Raw genomic sequence first — 14194 nt, 5'->3', positions numbered from 1 at the left:
TCCTCCCTGGACTGGAAACAAGCATCCTAGGACCGGTTTCGGGCTTTCAGCCCTCGTCAGCCAGGATAGCTTGATTCCAGTGGCATGGAGAGCAAGGGACTCACGTCTGAGCATACCCTTCCCACTCGGGGTGACAAATGCAAAAACAACAATTGATGGACAGAATGCAGAACAATGTCATACATTCACCCCAGTACAGCGATCTGGGCCTAAATCCATCGTTTTTTTGCTCACCATGCCATTCCAGTTTGAACCCAGCCATATGCAAATCAGTCTTGACCCTGTGCCCCATGGGAACAGTCCAGCCCGAACTGCCAAGCCAGGTCCTCCCTGGACTGGAAACAAGCATCCTAGGACCGGTTTCGGGCTTTCAGCCCTCGTCAGCCAGGATAGCTTGATTCCAGTGGCATGGAGAGCAAGGGACTCACGTCTGAGCATACCCTTCCCACTCGGGGTGACAAATGCAAAAACAACAATTGATGGACAGAATGCAGAACAATGTCATACATTCACCCCAGTACAGCGATCTGGGCCTAAATCCATCGTTTTTTTGCTCACCATGCCATTCCAGTTTGAACCCAGCCATATGCAAATCAGTCTTGACCCTGTGCCCCATGGGAACAGTCCAGCCCGAACTGCCAAGCCAGGTCCTCCCTGGACTGGAAACAAGCATCCTAGGACCGGTTTCGGGCTTTCAGCCCTCGTCAGCCAGGATAGCTTGATTCCAGTGGCATGGAGAGCAAGGGACTCACGTCTGAGCATACCCTTCCCACTCGGGGTGACAAATGCAAAAACAACAATTGATGGACAGAATGCAGAACAATGTCATACATTCACCCCAGTACAGCGATCTGGGCCTAAATCCATCGTTTTTTTGCTCACCATGCCATTCCAGTTTGAACCCAGCCATATGCAAATCAGTCTTGACCCTGTGCCCCATGGGAACAGTCCAGCCCGAACTGCCAAGCCAGGTCCTCCCTGGACTGGAAACAAGCATCCTAGGACCGGTTTCGGGCTTTCAGCCCTCGTCAGCCAGGATAGCTTGATTCCAGTGGCATGGAGAGCAAGGGACTCACGTCTGAGCATACCCTTCCCACTCGGGGTGACAAATGCAAAAACAACAATTGATGGACAGAATGCAGAACAATGTCATACATTCACCCCAGTACAGCGATCTGGGCCTAAATCCATCGTTTTTTTGCTCACCATGCCATTCCAGTTTGAACCCAGCCATATGCAAATCAGTCTTGACCCTGTGCCCCATGGGAACAGTCCAGCCCGAACTGCCAAGCCAGGTCCTCCCTGGACTGGAAACAAGCATCCTAGGACCGGTTTCGGGCTTTCAGCCCTCGTCAGCCAGGATAGCTTGATTCCAGTGGCATGGAGAGCAAGGGACTCACGTTTGAGCATACCCTTCCCACTCGGGGTGACAAATGCAAAAACAACAATTGATGGACAGAATGCAGAACAATGTCATACATTCACCCCAGTACAGCGATCTGGGCCTAAATCCATCGTTTTTTTGCTCACCATGCCATTCCAGTTTGAACGCAGCCATATGCAAATCAGTCTTGACCCTGTGCCCCATGGGAACAGTCCAGCCCGAACTGCCAAGCCAGGTCCTCCCTGGACTGGAAACAAGCATCCTAGGACCGGTTTCGGGCTTTCAGCCCTCGTCAGCCAGGATAGCTTGATTCCAGTGGCATGGAGAGCAAGGGACTCACGTCTGAGCATACCCTTCCCACTCGGGGTGACAAATGCAAAAACAACAATTGATGGACAGGATGCTTGTTTCTAGTCCAGGGAGGACCTGGCTTAGCAGTTCGGGCTGGACTGTTCCAATGAGGCACAGGGTCAAGACTGATTTGCATATGGCTGGGTTCAAACTGGAACGGCATGGTGAGCAAAAAAACGATGGATTTAGGCCCAGATCTCTGTACTGGGGTGAATGTATGACATTGTTCTGCATTCTGTCCATCAATTGTTGTTTTTGCATTTGTCACCCCGAGTGGGAAGGGTATGCCCAGACGTGGGTCCCTTGCTCTCCATGCCACTGGAAATCAAGCAAGCCTGGCTGAAGACGGCTGAAATGCCATAAACCGGTCCTAGGATGCTTGTTTCTAGTCCAGGGAGGACCTGGCTTAGCAGTTCGGGCTGGACTGTTCCAATGAGGCACAGGGTCAAGACTGATTTGCATATGGCTGGGTTCAAACTGGAACGGCATGGTGAGCAAAAAAACGATGGATTTAGGCCCAGATCTCTGTACTGGGGTGAATGTATGACATTGTTCTGCATTCTGTCCATCAATTGTTGTTTTTGCATTTGTCACCCCGAGTGGGAAGGGTATGCCCAGACGTGGGTCCCTTGCTCTCCATGCCACTGGAAATCAAGCAAGCCTGGCTGAAGACGGCTGAAATGCCAGAAACCGGTCCTAGGATGCTTGTTTCTAGTCCAGGGAGGACCTGGCTTAGCAGTTCGGGCTGGACTGTTCCAATGAGGCACAGGGTCAAGACTGATTTGCATATGGCTGGGTTCAAACTGGAACGGCATGGTGAGCAAAAAAACGATGGATTTAGGCCCAGATCTCTGTACTGGGGTGAATGTATGACATTGTTCTGCATTCTGTCCATCAATTGTTGTTTTTGCATTGGGTACATGGGTAACACATACTAGGGACTGACAAGGGTACCCCAGTATCCAATCTGGAGTGTACCTAAGTAAATACAAGTTTAGGGAGAAAGCTCCTGATTAGCAGGATCCCAGTCAGACTAGTAAAAAAAAAACAGTATCACATTTAGCAAAAAGTGGGGGTAACCATAAGAAGTACTTCCTACTTTCCTACACAGGCCCTGTAAGGGGTTTCAGGAATGTGGGGAAAAGCACATAGAGGAATACAGAAGGGTTGGGGGTAGAGAGGCAAATGGCCAAAAGAGAGCAAAAGGGGGCGTGGTACGGAGGATAAAAGCACATGTGCAAAACAGTAATTGGTTGTGCTTTATTTATCATAGAGTTCAGTATCATGCAAACAGCTACATTTTCTGTGGACACTAGTCATTATCTGTAACATTGACTCTGAGAAGAAAACGTCTATTCAAGGTATTCTCAGTAGAGATATATTTTCTCACACTCCAGTCTGTCCAAATCCATTCTAGTATCATTTACTTTTAGGTTATTGCAATATAAAAGCATTCCCTGAGTGCACCATTGGTTCACTGTATATAACGTGCTGTATATGGACTACCCGTGTCACTTAATAGTGAGGGTCCTATTTGGAAGAGAGCGCTACACCTTTATTGTAAAATGGTTGAAAATATTCAAGGTATTCTCAGTAAAGATATATTTTCTCACACAGGTCTGTCAAAATCTATTCCATTGTCATTTACTTTTGGGTTATTGCGATATATAAGCATTCCCTGACTGCACCAATGGTTCGTTGTTTATAACGTGCTGTATGTATGTGGAGCACACTTGTCAAGTAACAGTGGGGGTCCTATTCGGAGGAGAATACCTTTATTGTAAAATGGTTGTTTATAAACCATTGTGTTGGACACTTTATTTCACGTCCTTACACCAGCATAGCCCTACGCTCAACTGCCTGGCTATTCCCTTTCTCCGCCCCTTCCTGTCCCGGGCAGTACCTTCCTTACTCCACCCACTCTGCTCCGCCCACACAGCTACTAGACCACCTCATCTCTACATCTCCCCCTTTGTTAGCAAAAATGAGTCACCAAGAGTTACATCTCCTCAATCAGCCGCTTGGGCTGGCGGATTGTTTGTCGTGGTCTAAGCGTGCGGTCTTCAGGCACTGCAGTGGTGCCGGCGCCGGGTATCTGTCCCAGGTGGCCGTCACCGTCGCTCTGCACTTCGAACTGTCGAGTTCCTGACGGTGTCACTCGCGACTCAAGTGTCTCTTGTAGACCTGGGCTGCACTTCTGAAAGTGGGACACATTTCTTGTTACGCGCCTGTTGTCTGACTCCGCTGTCAGCATGGTACCCTTTTGTCGGGTGACCGTTAGGGGTTCCGCCCTGAACTTGCTATCCGTCTTCTTGCACTGCTCCTGCTTAACGACCACGCAGTCTCCCTCGTGGAATGAAAGGGACCGAGCACGTCTTCTGCCATCCGCGTATGCCTTCATGCTTTCTTTGCGAGCTTTGTCGGTGGCTTCCACTTCCCGATGGATGCGGCTGGGGGAAATGGGTCGTAGTGCTCCCTCCCAGGTGGGTATCCGTGTCCGGACTGGGCGTCCCAGCATGAGTGTGGCCGGGCATTTGCCTGTGGTGGCATGCGGTGTCGTCCGATATGCTCGGAGTACATCATTGAGGGCTGCTTGCGGGTCTCTCTTATCTAGGGCAGCCTGTTGGAATGTCTTTTTGAGAGTGGCCATGAATCTTTCCGCGGTGCCGTTGGCCTGCGGCCATAGTGGTGTTATCCGTCGGTGTCGCACGTTCATGAGCGTCAGGAAGTCACTGAACTCCCGGCCATTGAAAGGGGGCCCATTGTCTGTTTTCACCTCAGTGGGTATGCCCCAAGCTGCAAAGACTTCATCCAGGATGGTAAGCGTGGCAGCCGCGTTGGTGGATGGGACGAACCGGGCGATGGGAAACCGCGAGTATTCATCTATTATAACTAGCACGTACTTGCCCGACTGCATGGGGCCGTAGAAATCCATGGCCAGTTCTTGCCATACTCCTGGTGGCAGGGGCGTCATCTGAAGTGGAGCTGGCGGGTCTCCTTGCCTTACCACTTGGCACTGCAGACAGTCTTTCAGAGTGTGCTCTACCATTTTGTCTAGGAAGGGGAACCAGACACGTTCACGAAGTGCTCTTTTCGTCGTGACTACTCCTCGATGGCTTTCGTGTGCCAGGTTGACGACTCCCTGTCTCAGTTGCTGGGGTATAACGATTCGGTTGTCTCGCAACAGTAGGCCATCGGGCGTGACAGATAGTTCTTCGCACACATTCCGGAACGCTTGCCACTCCTGACGCCTTGTGCTGTCACCCCTCCCGTCCTCCGACTCTTCGTGCCGCCACCTGTTCGTTTGGACCCTTCGGATCACCTGTTGTAGCATGGTGTCTTGCTGGGTGGCGTCCAGGATGGCCTCTAGGGGGACCGCTGGTGGTCGCGCTTGGTCCACCACAAAGTGGATATACTCGTCGGCCATGGACGGTGTGAGACGCTGCGAGTCTTCCGGGTGGCGCGACATGTAGTCGGCCGGGTTGGCAGCCTTCCCTGGCTTGTGCACGATTGTGAACGTGTATTCCTGCAGACGGAGTCCCCACCTCTCGATGCGGGGTGGCATTTTGGACCGGGGGTTGCCATAGATGGTGACGAGCGCCTGGTGGTCTGTTACCATGGTGAAATGCTTCCCGTAGATGAACACGTGAAAGTGCTCACACGCCCACACCACCGCAAGGCTCTCCTTTTCTGGTTGGGAGTAGGCCTTCTCCGTGTCGGAGAGGCTCCGGCTGGCGTGCGCCACAATGTGGCGGTGGTCCGTGTCCTTGTCATATTGAGCCAGGATGGCTCCCAGCCCGACGGGGCTTGCGTCCACTGTTATTTCGGTCTTGCGATCCGGGCTGAAATAGGCCAGGCTTTCCACCGTGCCCACGGCTCTCTTTATGTCCTGGAATGCTTGCTCGCATTCGGGGGTCCACTCAAATGCCTGTCCCTGTTTGGTGAGAGTGCGAAGTGGGTGACTGATTGTGGCGTAGTCCTTAATATATCTTGAACAGTAGCTCGCCATGCCGAGGAAGGACCGCACGTCACTGACGTCAAGTGGACTCTTGGTGTTGTTCAGAGTACTCACTTTGTCAGGGTCTGGTTGCATTCCGGCTCCCGAAAAGATGTGGCCAAAGAATTTCAGTTGCGACTGATGAAACTCGCATTTCTCCCTGTTGAGTGTGAGGTTGGCTTCCAGGAGAGCATGGCAAACCCTGTCTAAGGCCGTGTCGTGGATTTGGAGTGTCGCCCCGTAGACTAGGATGTCATCGCTGTAGTTCAGCGTATTTGGGATGTGATGTATGGTTTGCCGGATGGCTTCTTGGAATATTTCCGCGGCTGATGAAATGCCAAAGTTCAGTCTCTTGTATCTGAACAACCCCAGATGTGTTGCAAATGTCGTGATATAGCGGGAACTCTCGTGTAGTTCCAGCTGATGGTAGCCTTTGTTTAAGTCCAACTTAGAAAACACCCTCGCCCCATTGAGGGCGGCGATCATGTCACTTAAGTGGGGTCCTGGATGACGCTCTCTCTCAATGGCGGTGTTGGGCATTCTCATGTCCACACAGAGTCGTACTTTCCCTGGCGTTCCTTTCTTCGGTACTATCACGACTGGAGAAACCCACGGTGTGGCGCCCTCTGTCCGTTCGATGATGTCGGCGTCCAGCAGATCCTGTAGCTCATCCTCCACCGCTTGCTGGAGGTGGAACGGTACCTTCCGCGGGTGTTGGGCAACCGGGCGGACCTGGTCATTTATGTGGAGGCGGATCTGGCCCCTGTTCATTTTTCCGAGTCCGGAGAACAGCCTTGGGAACTTGTGAATGGTGTCATTGTCACTGTTGACGCGGTACAGGATCTCCACCAACTTCAACCGTTCAGCAGTTGGGAGACTGAGGAGACAGTCTGCTTCCGGTCCCTCGATGACGTGAATCACGGCCGGAATAGATGTTGTTTGATGCCTCAGTGTCGTTGAAAACTTCCCGAGGCACGGGAGCGGCTTCCTGGACATCCAGGTGTAGACACGCACATGTGCGGGATTGAGCCGAGGCCGAGGGTTCATCTTTTTGTATTCTGTCACTGGGATGTAGTTGAGGGATGCCCCACTGTCCATCACAAACTTTGTGGGATGCGTGCCAACGCTGATGTCCAGCCTAGGGTATTTTTTTAGTTGGTCTGGGTCGGCGATCATGTTAGCATATTCAACGGAGTACTCATGTTCGCTTGAAGGTGATTCGGAGTCTCTGGATGGTGATCTTCTAGACCACCGTGAGGACCGCGACTCCCTGCTGGACTGGGAGGACTTGGAGGAGGACTTCCGGCGGTCTCGTACCGCACGCGCGTGATGTCGGCGCGTCTCGCCTCTTGGTGACCTCGTGGAGGCTTTTTCCTTCTCCCGGCGGTAGTCCCCGCACATTGTCTCAAAATGATTGTTGCGACCACACTTGTGGCATTTCTGTCCCAGGGCCGGGCACGCCCCGATGTGTGGGAAGTCGTATCCACAACGGTAACATCTTCTCAATGGCGCCTTCTTCCCATAGTCCTGACGCCGGCTTCTCTTCCCCGAGTCAGGCCGCCGATGACCAGGGTGACGGTGATGTCTCGATGGCGGCCGAGCTTGTCGTTCCCGTTCTTTCGACCCCCGGCGAGGGCGGTCGGTGCGCACTTGACAGACTACCTCCTTGCGATCCACGCGTCCTGCCTCCATGGTCTTGGCTTGTTCTTCAGTCTGATCGTGGAGCCTTGTGATCTCTTCTATTTCATCCAATGTGTGACTTTTTTTTAGTAGTTTTCTGCGTAGCGTCTCTGACTGGCAGCCGTCGATCACCCGCAGGCGTATGGCATCGTCCGTCGAGAACTTGTCGAATTCACAGTGACGCGCCAGTCGCCGCAACCTTGTGATGTATGAGCCCATGACCTCATCCTTTTCTTGTCGCGCTCTTTGGAACACGTAACGTTCGTAATCTACGTTCTTCTTGTGCACAAACTTCCGATCCAGGGCTGCACGCACATTTGCATACGTTCCCGCGTCTGCGGCGGGAAGTTCCTTTATCATCTTGCTGACGTCCTTGCCCACGAGGTTCCGAAGTGCGATCATTTGATCCTCATCCCCCATCACCTTCGAGCCCTTAATGTAGTCCTCAAAGTCTTCAATCCACTCTTCCCAGCGAGGGCCCATGCTGCTCCCAACCACGAGCGCTAAGGGTTCTGGGGGGCGCAGGTGCGACAGCCCCATGATGATCGGTTTCGCATCCTGGCGCGCTGGAGAATGAGCAGGGGATCCATGGTTCGACATCGTGGTGCACGTGTGATGTGCGCAGCGTCAGCGCAAGGACAGTCCGTAGGAATCCTCCAGGGATCTGGTGCGTCTGTGTTAGGTCGTTGCCCGCCTTCTCTTTTTTTTTTTTGTATTGGCTTGTGCTTGTTTAAATTTCAGCGTTGCCTGACTTCAAAATGGCCGCCCGGGTCTATTTGCATGGGGCGTCTGGAAATCCGCCTGACTTCAAGATGGCCGCCGGCTGGATAACGCGCGTAGATATCACACGTGGTGCTGGGCTCTCACTTCATTCATTTCAGGACTGCGCGCTGCTCAGGCGGCCCCTCTCATCATCCGCTTCACTCACAGTTCTGCAGCAGGTAGGCGGGCGGGGGGGTCTTTGTGCTCGCTGAAGTCTTCGCGCTCACTGCTCCGATCTGGCCTGGTGACGCGCGTGTCAGCGTCGTCGCTTCCCTTCCTGCCGTTCCTGGTGCCGGCCCTTTCCTCATGCAGGGCGCGTCTCGCGATCTTGCTCTTTCGGTCGTGGGGCTTTCACACGCTCCGGGTGTGTCGCGAGTGGCGGCGCTTTCGCTGGTCTCTTCGTGACCAGCCCTTCGCTGGTCTCGTCAGTGTGCTGGTGTTCCGGGGAGAGCAGCTAGCTCTATCCCACCCTCGTCGCCAGCTGTCGTGTCCTCAGGGCACCAATAAGGACAGACACAAAGGGTTCTATTCAGGACACTTTATTTCACGTCCTTACACCAGCATAGCCCTACGCTCAACTGCCTGGCTATTCCCTTTCTCCGCCCCTTCCTGTCCCGGGCAGTACCTTCCTCACTCCACCCACTCTGCTCCGCCCACACAGCTACTAGACCACCTCATCTCTACACATTGGTTTTGCGACATTTTAACTAAGAGTGGTGAGGGCTTTCTACAGTATATCTACAGCCCATGTTGGTCCTTAGATGTCTCCTTTTTTTCTCTTCTCTTTTGCGCTTTAGTATCCTCTTCAATTTATGCTGTGCATGAAGATCATATACACAAACTAGAAACCTCAAAAACTGTGCATTGATCACCCTGGAAGATACTTTCATGCCTAAAACAGTATTTTTTGGCAAGAGGTTGCACACCTTTCTTTAACTGTGTCAGGAGAACGGAGAACAATCATTGGGTAGTCAAAAAGTTACGCTACTGAAGTGCTCTTGTTGCTTCATTCCACTTTTTTACTGTAGCAGCTTTTACATCGTTCTGCACTCTCAGAGCAAGTATGGAGTGATCTAACAGGGCTGTGTGGAGGACTCACAAATTGAATATGGAGGTCTGCGAATTTACAGCTGTACTAATACTTTTTTAGTAACTCAATAAGGTCATTGAGATAGAGCACTGCCAAAGCGGTTGGGGTCGGGACTAAAGTGACTGGGGTTCAAACCTGACATGGTTCAGTTCATTTTCCAAGTTGTTATTTCTTTCCTGATTTCTATAAAACAACTGCCAATCAAAATGGGCCAAGGAAAGAGTAAAACAAAAAATTAACATGGCACGCCTAAAGTAAAGAAGAGGCGCCCATGAGGAATAATTAAGCACATGGCAAATGAAGTGAAGTAAAATAAACATGATTGCATCCTACTGCAAGGCAGGCCAGCAAAAACAAGCCACGATGAGCACTTACGAAGACCTGTGCAGCTGGGAGAAGCGACGTGGGAGGGAACCAAGCTGTGTATAAGTCTGCAATGCCCATTGAGGAGGAAGGAGGAGGGGCCTTCAGACGCTGTACAGTGTTATAGCCAACACAAACATTCCCTTAGTTAATTACCAGGGAGGGAGCTCTGTACACAAATGAGAGCCATTTACACAAATGCACCAATAACAAGCCATCATTTCTGAATGCCACTGTTACCAACCAATGGCAATCGGAGGGCGCGCCAAAAGCCCACAGAAGAGATACACCAGGTCTGGCAGACAGCGCAAATACTGTCGAGGCTCGACCTAAAAAGAAAACATGTAGCTGTCTAAACCCATTGGGAGTATGCTTGTTATAACAAAACTAAACATAGCAGCGAGTGCCCGTCTTGCTGTAGTATTGTACATAGTCTCTTGTTGTTTTAAATTTCAAGCATGTCTGCAATGTATAGAACCAAAGTTTTGACCATTTTGGAATGGTAAAAGAATGACGCATCATGGACAACAGCATTCCATAATGGTATCCAGACTTAGAGGATGTGGCCACACAGGTTGCAGTGCACTTCAGATAAAATAAACTGCAAGCAAGCAGGTCATTACCACTGTCCGGGAGCAGTAGTATCCTCTTAAGAAAAAAGAAAAGCAAAGGAGAGAATCAAAGAAACAAATGGACAACCCTAAAATGGGAAACTGAAAACTAAAGGACTGGCCAATCAGCTCTGAAAAAGAATGACACTCTTTTTCAGATGGACACGCACAAGTGATGAGAAAACACATCCATTCACAGAAGAGAGCCACTGACTGAAGTGGACTGACTGATTACCCCATTCAGTAAACTGTGAAGGATGGAAACAGAGTGTAATTGACTCAACAGTGGCAGAAGAGAGCTGAACCAAAGGTCTCCTATATGCCAATGTGGATATATATATTTATATAAGTGGATGTATTTCAACAAGAAGATCCTGGCAGACAGCTAAGCCTGTCAGGCCTACCAAAGAGATTCTAGTAAGATGTATTAAAGAGCAAATCTCCTATCCCTATGGTTTGCCGAAGGAGAGTAACCAAAACTCTTTGCTGCAAAGGTAATCTGTGAGATTTCATGCAGCAAAATATTTAACTGCAGGCTTTAACTCGGTGCAAAACAAATCAACCCTTAAAAGGCTATTGGCTTTGAAATATGTTTATATAGTAAATAAATCAGGCCTGGTTTCCTTTGTTGTAACCTTTCATATTTAACAGATCGGAACTATGGAAAATGAAGTACCTTTTCTTAGCGAACCAAGCAGGCCTATAGCGTCTATCATTGGCTTGTCACCAGAGCCAACTCAAGAATACTGTATTGAGTTTAAACTTTCCCACAAGGTAACCATCAGGGATACAGTAATGAAATTACAAAAGTATATACAATTTCAGTTGACCGAGTAAAATACTATCTCTTTTAATATGGTCACATAAGGATTCTGCATATGTTTTACAACCACGGTTTCAGGTTTTTTCCACTCTGAAAGTGTAAGCTGATTCAAGAAAGAAAGGCCAGCCCATTCATGGCAGCTTCAATACAACTGTGAATTATATAATAATAAGCTCTGAAGTTGAACAGATAGCTCAGTCTTAAACATACACAGCAGAGAAGAACGAAGTTTCATGTGGACCTGTCAATAAATAACGATGTTTCTATCTCATCAGTTTCAATTGAGTTCAAAACAGCACTACTTTTATTCCAAACTCACTCCTCTGTTTCTATAATATTAAGTATGATTACAACACAAATACAAAGTCATTCTTATCAGTGTTTCTAGGGCACTCAATGTATTTTGTTCAAACCCCAGTACTGGCTTAAAGTCATTGGAGCTGGATGTGGAGGGATCTCTAGGAACAATGTGCAAGTTGCACAGCCTTTAGTAGCTCATAATGATTTTCAGTGATCAGACGTAGCTCTCACTACAGAAAAGGTTGGAGACCCCTGCCTACATACTTTGGTAAACTATGAAATGCCACATAACAATATGTATCTGTAGGCTTTAATCCAGAGTAACAATAATTCACCCTCACATTTCAATTGATTTTAACATATGCTTTTCACAATAAATACGGCAGGCATATTGCCTTGATCATATCTTTTATCACTGAGTTGTCACCGTAAATACTTTAGCCCTACTTTGTTGGGCATCTGTTGTCACACAAGACACCCATTAGTTATACTGTAATAAAATTACAAACATGTTAAAAATTACGGTCGTCAAAATGAAAAGTCTTTCCTCAGAGGGCCTAATAAGGATTATCTTAGTACACAACTTACATTCACATAGTTTGTTTGGGTGGTACATCAACACCAAAACCATTGCCTACTAGAATTGTCTGTGAGATTCCATGTAACAAAATCCCTGCCTTCTGGCCATCATAACCAACTCAGTCCTAATGTATTGAGTATAAGCTTTGGCACACGATAAAAGGGCAATGCAAACACTTTTTTCAAAAAGAAGCACACAACGTTGGCCCAATAAAATCCTTCACTTAAGGGTACCTACATGTGGGCGGAGCCTAAGCCGCTATCTCAGTAGTACTCTGAAACCTCTTTTTCTGTTGATTACATATGGTCATGCAACAGCTGCTATGTCAAGCCAGACCCAAAATGGGCAATGCAGAGCTTTCTTTTAGAACTGGCTGGGACAGAAGTCATCTGCTTCCTATTAGGAGAACCCTCATGTTCTGGCTCTTCTGGCAGATGTGGACATCTTCTTTGGCACTGATTTGTAGGATGACAAATTCACGCTTGCACAGTTGATCTTCAACACTGGCACGGGCACAAGCAGTGCTGACAAGTTGGTGGGCACCCCTAGTCATCCCAAAGCGAGGGGGTGAGAGGAAAATGAGTTGAAGACCGCTATTGGAGAGGCAGGAGAGTCAATGAGCATCCTATATTTCCCTGTGTGGCATGTGATTTCAAAGACTTCAAAAAGGGGCAGTCAATGAGAAATTTTAGAAGTTCTCCACACCATATTTGGCCCAGTGTTACACCTCTAAGGCCCCAATTGCAAGTTAAGAAGACATATGTGCAGAGAATGTGGGTGGCAGGGATTTATGTTACCACCCAATACATCCACAAACACATCCTCTTATTATGATGTAACCCACATGGAAAGGGAAATAACTGTGAGGACTTGGTTTTATGGGGCGAATTTTGGTACAGAATTCCCAGTTCTATTGTATATAACACAGACATTTACCATTTGCTTTAACCAGGTGGTTAATGTCTGTGAGGGGGGGGGCATTGCAGGGCTGGCAAGAAGAGGGTGGTGAGGGTAAGTGAGGAAAGAGGAAGAGGTGGCCTGATGGGGAGAGTGCATTGGAAGTGGGTCAGCCAGGGGCCAAAGTCCAGGGTCTGGCTGCACTGCAGCCCCTTTCCAATGTGATTTTCCAGATAGTTTTCTGGCCAGTAAAATGTGGTCAAGGTTTCCCCCAGATCCCAGATTTCTCAGGTGGGGGAACACAGACTACTTTCATGTAGAAATGTCACTAATATTTCTTCACTTGAGTCATCATACTGCTGTAAACCCCTTCTTCAATCTCCAATAAGATAAACAGACACATTTGACAACATTCTCAATCTTACAATGATGTGAGGAATTTCTACATGTATTCAGGTTTGCTGACAGTAAACTGTCCAGTATCAGGATGCTGAGATGTTAGCGGCGTCCTTTGCTAAGAAAGTTAATTGAGATTGGCAGTGAGGTGCACAGACACAAACCAATGACAGCTATAAGAGTATAAACATAATGTACTTATCAGTGATATCAACACACTTGTTTCTTTTTTAGCAAAATCTGCTCTCAAGGATGTTTTCCGGCATCATCAGCAGAAACTATGCTCTTGGGCTTTGGAAGATAGTCTTTTTGTTCAGATCTTGCACAGCTCTTTACCATTTGTGTAAATGGATTTGTTTCAATAGCATTTCTTACTAAAATGAAGAGGTTTATAGGCTGTCACCTTAAGAGCAAACATGCATGTGGCTCCTGCTTCTAATGAAGTCCCAATTAATTTCTTGCATTTTCGTGACTTACACTCTTAAAATTGCCCTCATATTGAGAAATTTCAGAGAAAAGGCATGTGACCTATTATAGTACTATCTCACACACATTCAAGTCTTGAACCTTTCAGAGATGATGAAAATTGGTCCATTTTGGATGGTTCAATAGAGACTGATTCAAAAGTGTGTTGTGATGAAGATCTAGGCAGAAGACTTATTGTTAGTTGAGATAGACAACAGGATAAAGGGGTGAAGGGCCCAGAGGATCAGCACCAACTGACTCTGGAGTTTTAATCCCTTCATCAAAAAAATTCCATAATACATTCTCCTCAGTGACTAAGTAACCTAAGCATTCTATGTGGCATTGTATAATAGAAGCTACCTGCTAAACATAGCTAAGCTAAACACCACATATCTTCCTCCTCTTTCTCAAAGAACACCCCCAACATGTTCCCTCTTACAAACACAAAACAAAATGCAAAACAAATACAAAAACATACAGTTTAATCATAACATT

The sequence above is a fragment of the Triturus cristatus genome, chromosome 2_2, assembly GCF_964204655.1.
Source record: "Triturus cristatus chromosome 2_2, aTriCri1.1, whole genome shotgun sequence".
NCBI lineage: Eukaryota > Metazoa > Chordata > Amphibia > Caudata > Salamandridae > Triturus > Triturus cristatus.
The sequence above is the reverse complement of the archived record's forward strand: the minus strand, read 5'-3'. Positions refer to the sequence as shown.